We start from the raw sequence: 19,259 nt of genomic DNA on the forward strand, positions 1-19,259 counted from the left end.
TTTATACAAGTGTAACGATCAGTTAGTGGCATTGGTCTTGGTCATTTGTATGTGGTCTTCAAATGCAATGTGCTATGTACAGTAGGGTATTATAAAAATGTCTCATTTCTAATGTTTAAAGCTTACTCTTTTAGGGCTTAGAAATTTGATTGTTTCGAAGGTTAGTTTGTAACTTTTTTCCTTCAGTAGATTTACTCGATTCATTAAGCACCCGCAAACTCTATTTCCAACTTTGAATTAACCGGCTGATGAAAGGTAGTCCACATCTCAGCTTAGGATAGTAACTCCACACAAGTAATGCTTAAATAACGAAATAAATCAAATGAAATGAAATTAAATTTGATTGTAATATAAAATCAGAGAATATGGACCAACTTTGTGTCAGAAATGTATCATTTTTCCCCAAAATCAGATTTCGGTTCATATATCAATCGAACCCAAAGTACCATGCTTCTCCATCGGAATGGTTTCACAGTACATTTTGCTTAAGACGCATGGTGCTTTTCGTTCAATTAATGTACCAAGTACCGATATTTTTTAAATTATAATGTTAAATGTTACGTAAAATATCCTGAAAAATCAGAGAAAATATTTTCAGCTTTGAGGTATTTGATTCCGAAACTTCCAATCAGCAAATATTTTTTTAAATTTAATCTGTAAATGTATTAAACTAAATAAATAAATAAATAAACCAAATGACCTTTCTTTTGCCACGTGGCGAGCTATAATTTAACGTTATGATATGTTTTTGAAAATTGTGACTTTGTGGCAGATTCGGATACTTCTATAACGACCAAGTCTGATAAGTTTGAACAAGGAACTAGAGCGTCCAATTTTCCCGGGTTTTGAATTTCCCGGGAAACGGGAAAAATATTTTTGGAATCCCGGGAATTCCCGGGATCCCGGGAAATTTTGAAACAGTCTATGTTTTCATTATATTTGATATGATTTTCAAGCCTAAAATCATAGAATTAGCTAAATAATATTATATGGAGTTAATAACACAATGTTTTCTAGTCACGTATCATAACAAAATTTATAAAAGAAATATCCAAAGCACAATAGAACAAACAAAATGCATTTTAAATAGCCTAAAAAAATGAAAATGGATTTTGTTTGTTCTATTGTGCTTTGGATATTTCTTTAATAAATTTTGTTATGATACGTGACTAGAAAACATTGATTTTTATTATTTTTGATGTCTGAAACAAACAAGAAGTGAAAACTAATAAAATTTTACCAGTCTATATGAACAGTGTTTCAAAATGCATTTTACACGTGTTCAGTTTTTTTTTTCAAAACATGAGTGTTTTTTAAGTGTTTGATTTTATGAACATAAACATTTTAGTAAACAAAAACTTTGGAAATAAAAAAATGTTTTTTTTTTATAATCCCAAATGTACTCAAAATCTTTCTAAACGCAGGGGACTACATTCAAAATTGATTTCAGTTGATTGCATTTCAATTCAAATTGAAATTTGCTTTTTTTAAAATTTTGTTCTCCCCCTGATTTTTAGAACCTCAAAATCACAAAAATTACAAAAAAAAACTTTTAAAAATCCTTGTACCAGGCTAAATTTCTAAATTTCCAGACCAAAATAAGCTTTTTTTCAATTTCGAGAATTCCCGGGACAAATTATAAAAAATCCCGTGATTCAGGATTTCCCGGTTTTGGGAAAATCCCGGGAAATTTGTCCTGGGAATTCCCGGGATGGATGCACTACAAGGAACTCTCATGCCAAATTTGAGCCAAATCGGAGCACCTTTTATCTGAATCCTGTTGATCTTGTGTTGAATCGCTATATATACATCTGTATGAAAAATATTAGAAAGTGAGGTCTTATGATACATAAAAAAAACTGTTCTCAGTCATTTACTATTTTCGCATTTTTTGGAAGAAACATTTTCCTTCAAAACTTGTAAAGAAATCAAAAATAACATAAAAATCAGATTATGTTTGACTAATATTCGTTTTTTTGCAGAAAATAAATAGCTCCTATCTCTGAAAAAAACTTTTTTTTAAGCAAATTACAACAATTTGTGACCCACATAATTATGCAAATCGCTGGCCAATTTTGCATATAACATGGTCCATTCCAAAACGCTAATCACCAAACCAAATCGTTTCGTTCCGTGTTGAATTCGCGATCACCCATTGTCACATAGTATTGGGGAGCATCGCAGAATTAGTCAACGATTATAACGGAATCAGATCTCCCACGTCCTGAAATGCCGCCACCGCCCACAAAGAGAAATTCTGGAGCGAACCGTAGCGTGAACTTTGCTGGAATTTGTCAATTTTTTGTTTGGTTGAGATGCCACTTTCCAGATTATATCTAGCATGGCGAAAAGCAATTAATTCATTTTTGGCAAATGGTGCGTGTATCCACTTTCAGTGGGTCAACCAAACAGATTTGAATTTTATTATGGTGCGATGGTGTACCTGTTTTACGGCATAATCCCACACCCACTATGCGAAGCACCACATCCATTGATTGGATGAAAAGCTAAATAACACCAGCAACAAAAAAATAGTGCCCAAAATAAACGACCCAACAATCGAGCTTTTCCCTCGATGGGAGTTACTTTTATTGCCTTTCCTTTTCCATTTAGGTTTTATGATCACCAGCGAATCTATTGAACCCCATTTTCAGGATGTGCAGATGTGTCCAAGTTGCGCCAAAGTAAGTGCTATTGGTCGTAAATCTGTTGGATGTTTATAGGCTCATGTATGATTGCTTAGTAAGAAAATTTCGTCGGTTCGAAATGATGTTTGTTTCGCTGAAAAATGTTTGCACTTCTAGGTAGATTGAGTTTGAAATTGGTTGTTGAACTACGTAAGGACTTAGAGGTCGGCTATGTCGATGGTTTTCGGACGAGGTAATTTAAATTTTGTTGAAGTACTGTAAAACAAACGCCCAAACGTCGGAAGTAAAACTTTTAATACCGCGAATTACCCTAGAGTAATAAAACCAACTTTTCTAATCAAACAATTAGAAAAACCTTGAATGTTTGCCATGCTCAGGTATCCTCTCGGCGAGCACAAAATCTGCACTCGATTGCATGTTTACGCTGTTCATCATGGTGGTTTCTGCCTTATTTCCACCATAAACTACACAAAGCACGTTTAATTAGTAGTGCGTTTCGAATTTGCTCCGAACGGCTTCAAGTTTTCGATGTGAACTGCATAGGCGCCGCGTGTTTAGAATGGTGTACGTTGTACTTCTTCATTGAGTTTTTTTAAGTGCAAGGCCACGGGAAGGTGAAGGGTTGCGTTCAATGTGCGAGTTTAACTTGTGATCGGTACAGTTCTTCTTCTAATGAAAAATAGTTTTACGTATCTTCGAAAGATGTCAAGTTGTAATGTATCAATACGCGAAACTATTTCAAAATTCATAAAAATTCTTTCGGTTTCATGTTTTAAAAATGTTTTCCGTTCAATTTGTCGAATAAGTAAATGATTTGTTCAAGACGTAACACAATAAATACAAATTTGACCTTGAATCGTGTTTAGTTTTAATTTTCTGAGTGTGTAAATCATAAGCTTCAGCGCGAAAAAGACACAACGAATTGCTCAAATTAATTTCCAATCATCCGTAATTAGCATTGACCATATATGTTTGTGGTGATTTACGGTGATTTGTCTAAGACAGCAGTAAACTCATACGCTGAATCGTTCCGTTAAGGAACTTGCTACGTAAAACTAGTTGTTCAGCTCCACAGCTCACTTGAGTGCCGTATCTGTAGCCGGTCACTAGGAACAACTACTAAAAGGCATCACCTTATCCGTCGATTACCAAATTAGGATAGCTCAGCTTCGCCACGCAGTCTTGACAGTTAAGTGCGTATTAACATTACTAAATACTGTTATTCTTGACGATATCGTTCATCGGTGATCTCTTGATAGGCTACCCATCCACTGATTTAGAGATATCGTAAACGGAGTTAACAGTAAGACTCAGAAAAACAAAAAAAAAGTCTACTTGAACGTCCACTCGCGACCTTCCACACAAGGAATGTACAACACTTCAGAGGCATATATGGAGTAGGAGGTCTGTTCAAACCATGACACACTAGCTGAGATCACTAGTATGTAGATTAAGTGCTCAAACAATTTAATAAATACTACTTAATTTGAACAAATATTTTACAATGTAAACAATGGGCGCTTGCTTTTGATGTGCAAACCTACCAGATTTCAGTGACACTGTATTTTATTGCAGTTGTTTGTTTTATATGCACTTCTGCAAAAACAAGGACATCAATGTCAAGTGCATGACGAGCGCGGAGGTCTGTGTGCAAGCATCGTTCGAACACTGCGTTATGAATTAATTAGTAGAATAAAGAGCCATAAGCGCGCTTAATTGGAACATTTAAAACGGCCACCAACACAGCATGAGTTGGGTATGGCATTTTATCGGCACTGCAAGCATGAGCACATAGTTGAAGGCTTAATCATCCGAATTGTCCTTGAATGTTGGCAGCTTCTCAACCAACAAGACTTGATCGGAGTCCTACATGTGGGGGAAACATTCTGGTTCTTGTTTGGAAACTATGCATGGTCACCCCAAACCACCCTATTCACCGTAAAGTGCACATGAAAACCAAGAAAGAATTATGCTGCCATGGAATTGTAAGCAATTCCGAGTGATTGAATGCAGCAGCTGTTTGGCATGCAAATGCAACGACACACACAAAGTGAAGTGACGTGCCGAATTCAATTCGGGGGTGGCCGCCGCCGTGCTGCACGTGTTCACATTAGTCAGCTTTTGTTTGGAGCCACCGGGTCCGTGTTCTGCGCTTGAGTAGACAGTACTGTGCTGTGCGTCAGCCCCCTAAGAACAAGACAAATTCTTCACGGCACTCAATAACGTGCGAAATGCTAGCCCTCAGCACCCAGGACCGAATTCAATGCTAATATGTGAGCGGTTTATTCTGAGCTTTTTTTATTCGCTGCTAGGCCGGTCCTAGCACACGATTTATGACCTCTGTCGCACATTCGTACCATTGACATAAAGCACAATCGAACGCGAATGAAACGCGATGAGGTTAGATGAATCATACACGTTGTACCTACAATGATACAAACTTTCAGTGTTTATTGGTATTTTTTTTCACTCAATGAAATGTTCAAAATGTTGTTTTTGATGGTTCATTTGAAAGAATTATTCGCTCAAAACACCTTCCTTTCTATTAAAAATAGTTAACAAGAGCTGAGCAAAATATTTAGATTATTTAATACAGATCTAGTCTGGATAAAACCCTCTGAATTCCGGAAAATAGAAAATTATGACTTTAGCAAGCATTTTTCAAATATCAATGAGAGTTACTTTTGTCGATTTTTTTCTTCTAATGTTTACTACGCAGAGTTACAATGCAAACGAGCATAAAAACTGCGGAAGCTGCGATGAAAAATGTGTGAGAGCTTGCATACGTTGCATACCTCCAGGTTTACCAGTAGCAAGCTGGTGAAGAGTGAACAAGCTTAATGGAGATTGACCTGGCCAGATTAAAAGATGGATTACGGCAGAGTGGTGCTGCAGACTAGCCTTTTGCTCTTCCATAGACTGTTTCGCTTGCTTTTATACTGAAACAGTTGCACATTTTTTATACTCCTTGTCGCTATTGTTGTATAACTAATTTTCCCTTTCATTTTCTTGGTTTTTTCCTTGCAGGAAAAATGCTCTGATGAAGAAAACGTGCTAGATTGTTTCGTGTGCAGATGGCAAACCAAGGTAAGTTATACTTTCTTTTGATTGGTTCACGATACACGTGCAATGTGCTGAAGCTCCGAATTGCTACCGCATTTGTCCCAATATCTCAAACGTAAATTTCAAGTAAGCATAATCTGTGGTCGTGAATCTTTCAAAAAAGTTTTTCCATTCACTGCAAACAAATCGGCGTGATGAAAAAGTGGGCAAGAAAAGTGTCCACAAAAAGTAGGTGAGCAAATTAGCGCCAAACAAATGCCTCCTTTTGGGGGCATCGACAAATTGACATTCGGTTTCCACTTGGGCTAGAGGTTGTTCAAGGGAGCAGTGGAAAATCGTCACAAAACAGAAAAGCTTTTTTGAAGCAACAACAGCTTTGATGAGCTTTTAAAGCGAAAATAGAAAGAGCAGAAAAAAATATCTTCGTTGAATATATTGAATGTACTTTCATTTAATAATTTGGTATTTTAATATAAATGCGATGTTAAAAGAGACAAAAAAGACAATCACACCGTCTTTGCAGACTGAATACTAATATTAAACGGGACAAACATTGAACGAAAAGCTCCAGAAGGATAAGGCGGGAATCGAACCCGCGCCCCATAGCAACTTAGGGATCGGCAGCCGAAGCTGTTAACCACCGCGCTACGAAGCCCTTCAAAATGTTTCAATGTGAAACAAAGAGTTTTTAGAGAACTTGCATTCGAACGATTAGTGAGTAATCCGAACGATTAGTCATTCAGGCTACATTTTAATTAAGGTGAATGTTTTCTATTTATCCTATTCCTATAACTGCAGCAAGAGAGCACTTTTTGTATGGCGTGAGCTTGTGGTAATATTTTCGGGAGTGGTTCTTAATTCTGGCCGCTCAAGTTCGTGGCAAGTTCGTTCCACCCAGCAATGCTGCCCGTGGAAGATACTTTTCAGAGCTGGCGAGTGACGGAAGCAGGAAGACGCAAAAAATTCAACGGAAAAGCCGGATAACCATCCCACGCCAGGACCTGTCACTTTACATTTAGTTTAATGTGCCCTAGCTGTTCTTTCACATTTCATGCTCTCTCTTGTAGAAGAATTTAGCCATCTTCCTGACAAAGAGTGATTAATGTTACAAGGTGGGTAGCTAGTTATACGACTGGCTTTTTTGGGCTTGTCCTGTTTTATTACTGAAAATGGACGTGGAAAATGAGACAGTTTTCCTAGTAAAGCATTCTGGCTTCCACTATCGCAGATTGACATGCAACATTTATGTCATGCTTCATGACCTGCTCACATTGCTTGAGAAGAATCGTGACCTTTTTTGTGGCAAACTCTTTATGAAATTAGAGAAAGTAAACATTTCAATATATGAAGAGTAATGAAACACAACTTTTCTTAATCACAAAAAATTCAATGCCACCCTAATGCTTGGTTAGAGGTGTGATAAAGTACTCAAGTGACATGACTAAATTTTCTCACATCATCATCGCGTTATCACGTGAAACCCGTTTGGGAAATTTGGGTACTTCCCTTCCAATCACTTCCCACCAAGGAACCACAACCAACCGCCCCTATCCGCTATCTCGCGGGAAATCGCATTAGAAGTTTTTATGTGATATATTTTTTTGCCTTTTACGATAGCTGCCAAACCCACCGGCAAAGACAGCAACTCCCCCCCAGGAATAAGGAAATCCTTTGGTGGCGTAATGAAGGAAATGGAAAGAAAAAGGATAACTTAATCGAAATAAAACACGAACCGGTGTATGACAGCGGGAAGCAGGGGAAATTCTTGAATAAAATTTAATAACGACAATAAAACACTTCACTTTATTCGCGAAACTTTGTCTATCCTTTGACTCCCTGTTTATTTTTGGTATTTACACCTGAGTTAAATCAACAAAAAAAAAAGCATGGTTTAAATATCTGCTTAAAATCAAGTCAGAAATATCGTTGTAAACAAAAAAGTGTTAAAATTTTTAATTTTCAGGAGGGTTGTAACAGCCAAAATATTACTCATCGTAGAAATCTTTAAAAACAAGAATAAATCTAAATAAATTTTCAGAAAATTTCAAAGAAAGCAATAGTTTAACATAACTAATTTTCGATTTCCTGTCTAATGATTTGCCAAGCTTTAGATCAGTGTAACAGTAGGTAATATCAAGCATAAAACAATACTCCCTTCTGCGTTGGGAAAAAAGTTGGACCAAAGTAATTACCTCCCCTGTTGTCTGTCGACGCTTCGTTTTATCTATTGCGCCTGTTGTGTTTTTGCATAAACTGCATAGTTTACTAAACTATTGTTTACCAATTTGATAGTTTGTTTACCCATTGTGGTTCCACATTTTCTCTTCCCTCTATTCGGCGTGAGTTTAATTTGTTGTTTTGCCTTCGGACTACGTAACGCTTATATGTTTCATTGACTTTTTGAACACTGGCTACAACGTGCAGTACCTTTTAAGTTGAGAGGCTATGGCAATTGACTTGAAGAAAAAGGTTTCTAAATATATTTTAATAAGTTGTGCAAACATTGTTATACGCTAATTTAAAATTAAACTGAATTCAGTTTTTTCCAGAATTTGTCTTCGAGTGAATCCAACGAAGTCTACCCAGGGCAGGGAAAATCTTCACACCCACTTCACTAAAAGCTATTCTGTGATTGCGACTCACCTTTCGCGCGTTTCGAGCATAAGATTCCACTCCTTCCGGTCACTGGAATTAATAGTGGCGTAGCACGCGATTTCCCCTATTACACATTCTACTCTTCTACCTTTGATGACGTAATCTTAAGGCAAGGCAAAAAAGGCTATGCATAGGCTAGCTATGATGATATGTTTTTTTAATGAAAATATTTACAACGCTGCTGTTTTAGTATGGCTTAATGTTCGGCAAAACTGTAGTACGATGTCGTGTTTTGATATCCATCTGCTTTGAACTTTCTTGAAACTACATATTACATTTCATAATTTATCGAGTCATTTAATCTTCCCTTTAAAAAACTAATTTTTTTCTGCAATTCCTGTTTGAAAATATTTATTTTTTCTGTCATTCTTTAATGACGAAAAATGCAATACAGAAAAAAAAACCTGTATACCACTTATTTTCACTGAAAAATACTATTCAAAAGTGTTTTCAGAATTGCAAAAAATGATGTATGTAACTTGTTTCAAACTCGATTTGTTCAAAACTGTCCTCCAACTGCGCAAATTTTGCAACCGCACAGGGTAGCTGTCTTATTTACTCCCTGATTCCCTATTTTGAATGAAAATTCAAAGTTATTGTTTTTGATTCAAAGTTAATCACACAATTGAAAAACAACCTGCGGCTACAAAGGGTAACCACAACTTATCCGTGAGACTTTATTTGTCGGCAATGCCGAAGCTCTACGACTACTTTACAGGATTAGCATCATCACCCACTTTGACACATCTGGCGACACCAAAGCACAAAGAGAGAGCTCTCACCTTCCACATTGAAACTTTGCACAAAGTACTTAAAACTTTTTCAACTTGAGGCAAAGTTTAAAAGTGATTCGTAATTCCGTGTTCGGGCAGCGGAGCGAATAAGCTTCTTGCTTTTCTGCTCTTCTCTGGTGTAAAACCGCAAAAAAATACATCATCGAGTTCCTGTTTGGAACATTTTAACTTGTTTCGTTTTTCCGTAACCTTATATTTCACCACATGTTGAGGACCTCACATAAACACAGGTTTCACCACTTGGACGACCAACACGTTTAGAACCATACAGTTGTCGCGTCTCGGCATTCCAAGAAAAGGGAACTGTTCCACAATTTCAAAGTGCCTTGCGGCAAACCGGATTACCGCTACATAATTTTTCTTTTGTCTGACCTTCTCGCCCCGCAGAACCCGGCACCTTCTGACATCTTGGTGGGACGGGATTTTTTTTTTTTTGCTGGCACTGACTTGACTTGGCTTGTTGGCAAAAGATGAAAATTCATGAAGTTTCAGAGAAGCAAAAACAGCATTATCTTCGTGAGATTTCTCGGTCGAGTCGCAACACTCAGATACTACTTGCAGCTCTTTTTAGAACCTTCTAGTCAGATGTATGAGCTTTGAGTCAATATAAAGCTCAATTCGATGTTAATGATGGCATGATATAAACTCTGCCGAAAGAGTTAGGAGATGAGCTGCATTCCGGGATCTGTTTGTATCAGAGATCACATGCCAACGGCTTTTGTTTCGGCTGTTCTTGTTTCATTAAATATTCCAGATATGAAACAGGATATAGTAGAATGTATAATATAAATCCTTCCAAATATTATCGTTGCATCCGAAATAACTCAACTCAAAGGCAACTTGTGGGGTAGGGTCAAGTAGCAATTTTATCAAGCTTGCAAGATATAACCCATCAGAATTTTGCTCAGTTGCTTCACGCACTGCTATCGTTTCAAATCTTCTTAAAATGCACCGTAATATGGGGCGAATCGGGACTACAGTCTGAATAGAGACAGCAGTTTTTAGATCACTTAAAGCTTTTAAATTTGGAAATGGATGTACACATTTTGTTGGTCTGAGTCTGTTCTAACCGAAACCAACCTGAAAATCACAATATTGTGCTCCAACATGGTTAAAACTGCTGTCCCAATTCGCCCCATGTGTCCCGATTGACCCCATCTTACGGCACTTTAACTTTTGCTGAACATCCTAGTGTTTCTTGGTATGTAAAATAAATAAACCCACACCATTCGTTGATCTCTAAATGGCTAGTAGTATTATGGCATCGATGGCTTAAAATCATCAGCATCAGCACGCTAATCATGGCAAGATTCAAATCGCGTTTCAAGCTCAATTAGCGGACCAGTCTATCAATCGGGGAATCGTTCCCCTGAGATCAGCGGACAGAGCCCCCGTTGAAGGGAAAGATTTCCGTTCTAAGATCATTAAGCCGCTTATTAATCAAGGGACGCCCTGCCGTGGCTGCCGTGAGCAAGAAGCACTTGTTTCTCACGTTTTGAGAAAACAGGGCCCTGCGACTCATTCACCCAGCATCCCAAGAAGTGCCTAAAAAGGAGAGGAAGTTGATAAAGAAACAAATCACATCAAGGTCTGCGGTGACGACGTTGAGTCAGCAGTCGAATCGGAGCGCGTAGAAAACAGCTTGTAGATCCAGAAAACGTTGCCCCGCAGCAAACGACGCGCAAGACGACAAGCGGAACAGATACCGTTTCGATAGTTGCTTAATTAATAAACCATAATTAGTTAGGTTCTGCTAGACTGGTTGATACCGATCTCCATCTCACTCTTTCTATCCCTAGCGATGCGATTGTAGCGATTTCTTAGTCTACAGAGAGAGGTGTAAGGAAAGAGAGAGGTTCTGGTTGATTAAATTTATAGCTTGGTCTGCAGCGGCTAAGTTGATTTTTCTGCAACGGAAATAATTTATCTGCATTTGATTTGTCTTTAAATTGTATTCCATTGAAATAACAATTTTTACTAAAAATATTACTGTAGCAATTATCAAATCAAATCAAATTATTCGCTCTGCAGCATTGCCTTGGCGTTTTCGATTGCGAGATCCCTACTCGAAACTAGATGTCCATCCACCCCGGAATTCAAACTGATAATTTTTGGATTGTTAGTCCAACTGCCTACTGTGACTCCACTGGGACGACTCCTACACCTGGACAACCAATTAACGAACTCGAAATAAACCGGATGAATTTAACACGGTCATAAACTACCCTGACAACCAAATGTGCTGAATTGATTTAAAATTCAAACACCAAGTTCAATATTGACAACTTATGTCAATCGATTTCCAGCTAACCTTGCAGTAAGAATTCAAGATCAGTGCTGCTATACGGTTTAATCTATCAATGCCACCGCTGCGGTCAATCTCAACTTGTGTTGCTTTTTAGCCACATGGCAAACCTGATTAAACAACGTTCCGGTCATTGCGCTATAAAATCTCGCAAATGTTCGTAAAATTACGCTTAACGTTGCGTCCGTTGGAAGCCGATAAAACGCAGACAGTAAAGAAGATGTGCTAGAAAAACACTCAAAATTTTGCCAGCCGGCACTTTGCCAAATTAAACTTAACGAAAGCTATCTTTATTCTCGATTCCACTTTCGGCCTCTCTCCAGCAAAGCGTTTCATTAACAAAATAAAAAGAAAATCTTTCCCTGAGATGGTAAAACGCGCATCATCAAGCATCGAATGGTGGTGGGTCGATCCTAAATTTGAAATTAAATTTCAATGAACGGCTCAACCCACTCAACAGCCACTACTGTTTATTGCCACTTTTACTGATCTGACCACGACAGCAGCCGGAAGCGCTTCGGCGGTGGCCAGAGAGTCTCTTTTCGTATTTCTATATCCTCTTTCCCTTGGGCACTTGGCACCTGGTAGCCCCCGATGGTGGTGTTGTCTTGTGAATAAATTAATGATCAATCAGCAAGAGTGTGCTTGAAGGAAATTCTTGAGTCATAAAAAGTTTCTAGGTAGCGCAGTAACGGAGGTCAACCACCGCAGATAGGCAAATGGCCAGAGACAAATGATCAGTGATCTTTCGCTGCCCACCTCGAACAAAACGGAGGAATATAGTGATGACAGTCATTTGCATTACAGCAAGTACCTCTCAATGGTTTTCAGCTACGTGAAGACTCAGAAACCTTACTTTCTTAGAAATACTAGGGATTCTTGTAGAGCGCTAAATGCTAGGGATTCTTGTAGAGCGCTTCTTCTACATGCTTTAAATCGACAAACTATAATTTCAGTGTTCGTAATGGCTAATGAAACTAAAAACTGAGTGCAAGTTGCGAAAGTGCAATGCCATCGTCGTTGTCATCAACTTCTTAGGCTTGTTGCACTACTGACAAGTATCAAAGTATCAACCATTGAAAATCATAACCATGTGGCAATGGTACACTGACTTTCCTTGAAAGCATGGCAGAGATTCACGATTTGTAATGAAATAAATAAATAATTAATATATTTCACTAGCAAAACTCAGTCCTTGCAGGTTATAGATGTATCATCTCTTTTTTGTTATACTAGAGAAGAGTAAAAGTTCTTCAAGTTGATAAACTTTCAAGATTTCCAGGGCTGGGATGGCCCAAGTCGCCTTGTTGGCAAGGGCACACCGACTCTGAAAGGAAATTGCCCAGTTTGTGCAGCGCGCACTGTAGCGAACGTTTGTCGTGACCGCACGGACGCAGACACTGTCTGGCGCTGGGGTTATCTACGGGAGCGGGTGGCAAATTTAGTCGACATGGCACGACATTGCGTCTCAAGCTTACATTATATAAGACCTGAAATTGTGCAGAGATGAATAGACAAAAAGTGAACCGATACCAAAATCCAGGCCAAACCTTGTGGAATTAAGGTCTTGTAGATTGGGTACTTTTTATACAATGTTTCATGAAACTTTTCGGCATACCACAAAAAAATCCTAGCACAATCAAGATGTTAAAAATCTACTCCAGTGCTCGAGAGTCAAGACCAGCATGCATAATTATACAGCTTCAGACCAAACCTAATCTGCGAAAGTGCTTCTAGAACCTCCTCTGAACCGCCCAAAGCAATGGTTTTAGAAAATGACGAAGGTTCAACCTAAATCATTGGGGTTTCGTTTGGTCAAGTCTCTCCTCTCCCCACGATTCCTCCTAAAAAAACAGTTCAGACCTTTCAGGAAGCATTTATAATATTGCTCCAGAAAAATCACCCATGCCTTTTGATTAGTCACTCTCTTGGCCAGATGAGAATACCCTATCATTACTGACCACAGCCCACCGATTACCAGCTTCGGATATACTTTGACGTTACGGATCCCTAAACTATCACTTTTTTCTGCTCGCAACAGTGTCCAGAAACGAAATAAAAACTCCCCACAGAGAACCGCAAGGAAACAACTTTGATAATGATAGTTGTTTTGCACCGTCCACTCTGTGAGTGAGTGTATATTTTCCACCAGGAAAATGTGCCTCGGAGTCGGGATGTGATTATCGGCAACTTAAGCTTCCCCTTTTCACAATTTCCAGATTGAGCCTCGCCACTTTTAAACGGTAGAGGTTTTTGGGTTTCGTTTTTTTTCGGAATAAAGGTTCCTGTAAGTGTCAGACCGACAACTTTTCCGTTTATAATTAAATAGCACCTTGTATTTCATCGCTCGCTATTATCTAATTCCATTAATCGTACCCACCATAGACTAAGGAAGTCAACAAACTATAACTCCTGACGCGAATACATTTTCCAAATTGGTAATAAATTAATAAAAAAGGTTGCGTTTTGGGTGCCCGCTTCGTCGTATTTTCCTAGTGCGGTTGAATTTTGAAAATTAACACATTAAATTTTCCGTTTTTGATATTACAGGATTACAGAACTCGATTTTTTTTAGTTGATGCCAGTAAACGCTTCTGTTTCGTCAAAATTGAATTAATGTACTAATAATTAAATTAATAATTCAATTTAAGTGAAATCCCTGTCAATAAATAACATTATAATTCGAGAAGTCCATAAATAAAATAATCAGTAAGGGGGTTGCGCATGGTTGTGATGATTTGGAAGCAGTTATACCCGACATTTACAAAAAAAAATATTTGCAGGGAATTCACTAAAATGTACTAATGTACTAATAATTAAATTAATAATTCAATTTAAGTGAAATCCCTGTCAATAAATAACATTATAATTCGAGAAGTCCATAAATAAAATAATCAGTAAGGGGGTTGCGCATGGTTGTGATGATTTGGAAGCAGTTATACCCGACATTTACAAAAAAAAATATTTGCAGGGAATTCACTAAAATTCAATTATATCTGTTGAAGCGGGTTCAGGGAGTCCAAATGTATCATGTCTTGTCGAAACTGATGCATTTATTGCCCTCAACTTCGAAAATGTCGAGTTGTATTCTCGAATGCTCATTTTGCATCTGCTTCAAAAGTGAACGGTTCAAATGATTCTTTTAGAGTTATTGAATTTTTCATAATTTGTAAAATCAAGATCCATGCTTGTTTCAATGGTATAAGCAAACAAACAGGCATCTATTCCTTCATAATTTACTGCCATTGCTGATCAAAATTCTATCGCATTATGATTCGCGATTGCAAGCAGTCCACCCTTACTCCTTGAAGAACAGTCAAGGGTAAACTTCTTAAAAGTGATGACTAGTTACTTTAGAATCGTGCCGCCCAGTCTTCCTGTGTTGTTGGCTCCTTCTGTGAGTGCTGCCAGCTACCGAAATCCGAAAGAGTATTATCCATGTCTGACACTTCACTAGCCAATGGTTGAGATGATCCTGCTGGAATGTGGGCATCAACAAATCGGTTACGCTTCGTGAATCTCTCGCGATCCATTGAAAGGCACTCAGCTTTGTTATATTTAATAATTTAATAAATTCAATTAAATTATCGTTCGTTCGCTTTTGAGTTTGCTTCCAAAAACAACGCTCGCCCCCGAGGCGTGATGACAGCAAATCTTTGCCCGGGAAAGGCAGTCCAAAAATTTGAAATCAAATCCTTCGGCTTCTCCTTTTTGTGTCCCAAGAAATCACACGGTTGGGCGGTTTAAGCTTTGATACTCGGTTGAAGGAGACAGTGAGGGTGCTGCTGCTCTTTTCTGTCCTTCGCCTTGCTTCCGGGTTCGGATTAATTTTTTGACGAAATTTGATGCTTGGTACGGAGACACCAGGAAGCTGACATAGCTTGGGGGCACGTGTGATTTGCACTGGAAATAATCAAAACCGCAAATCAGCATTAATTTTTCCGCTGCCAGTTCGACGTGTGGTGAACAATTTGTTATGCCAAAATCATGATCGAGAGCTGTGGTATCGGTCAGCATTATGCATAATGTAGGTTTTAGAGAAAAAAGGTTTTGTTCAAATATTTAATTTTATACGAATATTTTTGGTTAACGATCATGTAGAACATCAAATCCCGAAACGTGAATATTTATAGCTCGATAAATTAACGGGAACAACTGAGTGAACAAACACTCACTGACCCGCCAAAATCCGACACAATAAAAAAGCAGAAATCACTTCTGTGGAGACCCTAAAATCAAGGAAACAGAGCTTGATTGGCGAAAACTGACCACCCTGGAGCAGTTCGGAATCGCGCTTCGGTGACTTCTGGTGGTCAAAGAAACAGTTAGAACAGCCCGTAATTAATACACGGTTTAAAGCGTTCCTTTTCGCCGTTTGGCGGAACACAAAACCCTGTTATTATCGATCGTTGCCATCGGCGAATATAGGTTTTCGATTTGTGAACCGTCGCGCTTTTGTCTTTAATCCCGTCCCGAACCCTGCTTGGGTCCAAGTGGTGTCCCACATTTCCTCTGATGGGCCTTTACCGGTGATCCGTTCCTTTTTAATGTGCGCCGACACCGTGCCACCAGGCCATGGCCTCGCACTTGGTCACCGCTCCGCTCGGAACGAACCTTTCGACGGCTACAACAAAAACAAGCCACGCTCTCTGGGCCGGTCATTAATTTATGCAAATTTTATTTATAGCTTCGAAACACGCTTTTCCAGTAATGCCGCCGCTGGCTGGTTCGTCGAGACTCTCTAGTTCAACCCAGAACCGTCAGAGGAAGCATAATCGTGAGGCTCGACTTCTAACGGTTATGCAATCCTTTTATGGCATCTTTCTCCCGGTCCCGCTTCATTCCTTTCGAATAACCTCAATCAGCTGAACTTGGTCACATTCTTGTTCTGGTCGAGACCATCTCGAATCGCTGACTTCACTTGAAGAGGACCAATATTTTAATAACTTGATTTCACTTAAAGTTATATACATTTACCCATGTTTGTCAATAGATGGTGTTCATACTTTATGAAACTTATTTTTAATATTATTTAAAAGTTGTCTTAAGTACATGTAAGTTATCAAACTTTTGAATTTCAGCAATTGTGCTGGTTTCTTTCTCTTATTGGGCTTTTTACAAAGTACGCGATGTATTGAGGACACATTGGGGATTGTTATTTTCTTGTTTTAAAAATAAAGCAATGGAAAATCGAAGAAAAGTAAGCATACAGTCATCCCTCATACACTCAACCCCCGGTGGTTGGTCACTTTTTCGTTTGACACTTTTTTAGTTTGTACCCCGTTGGTTGGTCAAAGTCAAACTAAAAAGTGACGAACTGTCACTTTTTACACGGCGCTCACGCACACTATCAAAACAAACGTTTGGTAGTGTATGTGAACTCCATGTAAAAAGGGTGTCAAACTAAAAAGTGACCCCGTTCGTTTGACAACAGTTGGTGTCAAACCATCGGGGTTTGAGTGTATTCGGAACAATTTACAGATCGGCCAATGTTCAAAAAATCATAGAAAATTGATAATTGAACATAATGATTTGCTTTTACTTTCATTTGAAAGCTGTTTTTGCGATCTTTCGAATGCTGTATCGAACAATTGCAAATTTTAACGTTGAAGAAAAACTTTGACCCTTGAAATCCACAAATTCGGAACACTTTTTTCTTACGATGTAAACAATCTTTTTTATCGCTCCAGGGGTACATATTTCAAAAAAATAATGACTTCACATTCTGAAATCAATAAAACTCATGCTTAGTAATGTTTTATGAATGGTCTGCTAACTTTTTTGTGAAAATATCAGTTAAATTCAGGTGTTCCACAATTGTGGGAGGCACAATAACATCTCACAATTATGGAACAGGCAATTTGGAAGCAGCATTTTGATGCTCTGAATAAAATGGTCTCGAAATGATTTTTTTTTGTTTTAAAAGTTCTACTTATATTAATGAAATAGCAAAAGAATGTCCAAATAAAGGTCCTAAAAATAGTAGTCCGAATTTGTGGGTGTTCCTAATAAGTGGGATGACTGTACTTTATAGGAAAGTATTGTATTGCCTTTGCTTTCATCGAATCTTAGATTCGTTCTGGTGAATAAATTGAACGAGTTAACTGAAAAGTTTAAATAAAGCGCAAAACTTTGTTAATTAATAACACTGTTTGAGCTACACGAGACGGGGCGCGATAGACAACTTGCTGACATGTTGGCCATTATCGTTAATTCTGCCGCACCACCAAGTCGCGTCTGACTGAGCGTGACAAAAAGTATTATAAAGCAAAGGATGCTTTGTTTGAAGAAGCAGTTTGATACCCCGTTTGCTGCTGTAGCAGGCGAGAAAATTTGATGAGGTTCATCGCCGCGATGAAGGATTATTGAGGCTTTCACGGCTCATCTGAGGAGGAAGCTTCCGCGTTTGCCAGCAGCTCGAATGATGAGCAGAATAAACGAGCCGGGATGAGCAATCATCTTTTGCTGGATACTTCTCACTGGAATAGTTTTTGCACTGTCATGGTAATGTTGTAAAATTAATATAGTTCTTTTTTTGTATTTTTTTATTCCAGTGTGGCACCTGTCCTGAGATTTCTACCATGCTCTTCTAAAACCATTGTCATAGTTACACAAAAAGGTCATTCATTAACAATCTTCGTGTCCTCAAGCTTATGCAACGTGGTAAGTATCTTTTTTCAATTCAAGCTCTAGTTACAATCCAGAAAAATTTTCAAACAAGCGAGTGAACTCGGTATATAGGATGAAAAATCGATAAAACGAAGCGATTAAATTACTCAATTTATTACCTGTATTTAACTTCAACGTATGTGGGTAAAGATGTAGCTAAATCTAAAGAAGGATACATCAGCATAGAAACATCCAGTTGCCACACTGTTTCGATGTAGTTCAGTGCTGAGGGCCTAAAAATAGATAAATAATCCACTCTGGAGAAAGTGCATCTAGCTCAGGGGCCAAGATCATGATTCTCTAGGAAAAAGGGAAAAACGTGACTCTTATCTTTCTTCCATTAGCCAACGGACCGTTAGCATCACAACAAATTAAAACAACTTCACTTAGTAGGTGCGAAGTAACAAATTTTATTGTTTCATATCCAACAACCTGGGTTGAACATTTCATGAGAGTCCTCAACATTAGTTTATTAATCGCTCGTGACGGCAAAAACAGCCATTTCAATCTGAACTCTTCAAATGTTGCAAAACCAGCATGGGACCATCCACAAACCACGTGGACACTTTAGGGGGGGGAGGGTATGGCGATTGTCCACGATCCATGCAAAAACAGTTTTTTTTTTTGTATGGACAATTGTCCACGAGGGGGGGGGGGGGTAACTGATTCCCACAAAAGTGTCCACGTGGTTTGTGGATGGTCCCCATCTTGTAGCATCATATGGCCGCACTGTAACAGCAGACACCATATGTACTATTAAGAATTAATAAAATCACATCGTGATGATAGTAATTTCGTGCTCTAGCAGTAATTACCCTTTATCATCATTAAATTCTATTATCGCTACCAACGGGAGCAGTCTTGGGACGCGCCAGCTCTGTATCCCATCTGTACCCGTGTGCCCTCGGGATAACCCAGGATGGTGTGCAATCATCTGTTATTATCATTATCACCACCCCGGTCCCGGTGCTGTGGTAGCATAATTTTGCAACCGTTTTAGCAACGGTGTTTCGAAGGGAGGTTCGATCCGCATGTCACATGATTTTGCTTGATATTTGCCTCCTCAGATAACTGCACACTAGCCCGGGTCAAAAAAATTAAAATTGCTCAAATCAAAAAGTATAT

At 38.5% G+C, this 19,259-nt stretch overlaps 1 protein-coding gene across 3 annotated transcripts in view; it reads left to right on the top strand.

The window, feature by feature from the left end:
• Positions 1 to 19,259, top strand: part of LOC120428682 (uncharacterized) — a 75,668-nt gene that overhangs the window by 37,387 nt on the left and 19,022 nt on the right. For 2 of the 3 annotated variants that reach the window (XM_039593737.2, XM_039593738.2), the window contains exons 2-3: positions 5,676 to 5,735; positions 18,020 to 18,128. The gene's annotated coding sequence lies outside the window, so the exon portion shown is untranslated. The remainder of the gene's footprint in view (positions 1 to 5,675; positions 5,736 to 18,019; positions 18,129 to 19,259) is intronic. The other variant, XM_052709470.1, reaches the window with a different exon arrangement.

Source organism: Culex pipiens, chromosome 3 (genome assembly GCF_016801865.2).
Source record: "Culex pipiens pallens isolate TS chromosome 3, TS_CPP_V2, whole genome shotgun sequence".
Taxonomy (NCBI): Eukaryota; Metazoa; Arthropoda; class Insecta; order Diptera; family Culicidae; genus Culex; species Culex pipiens.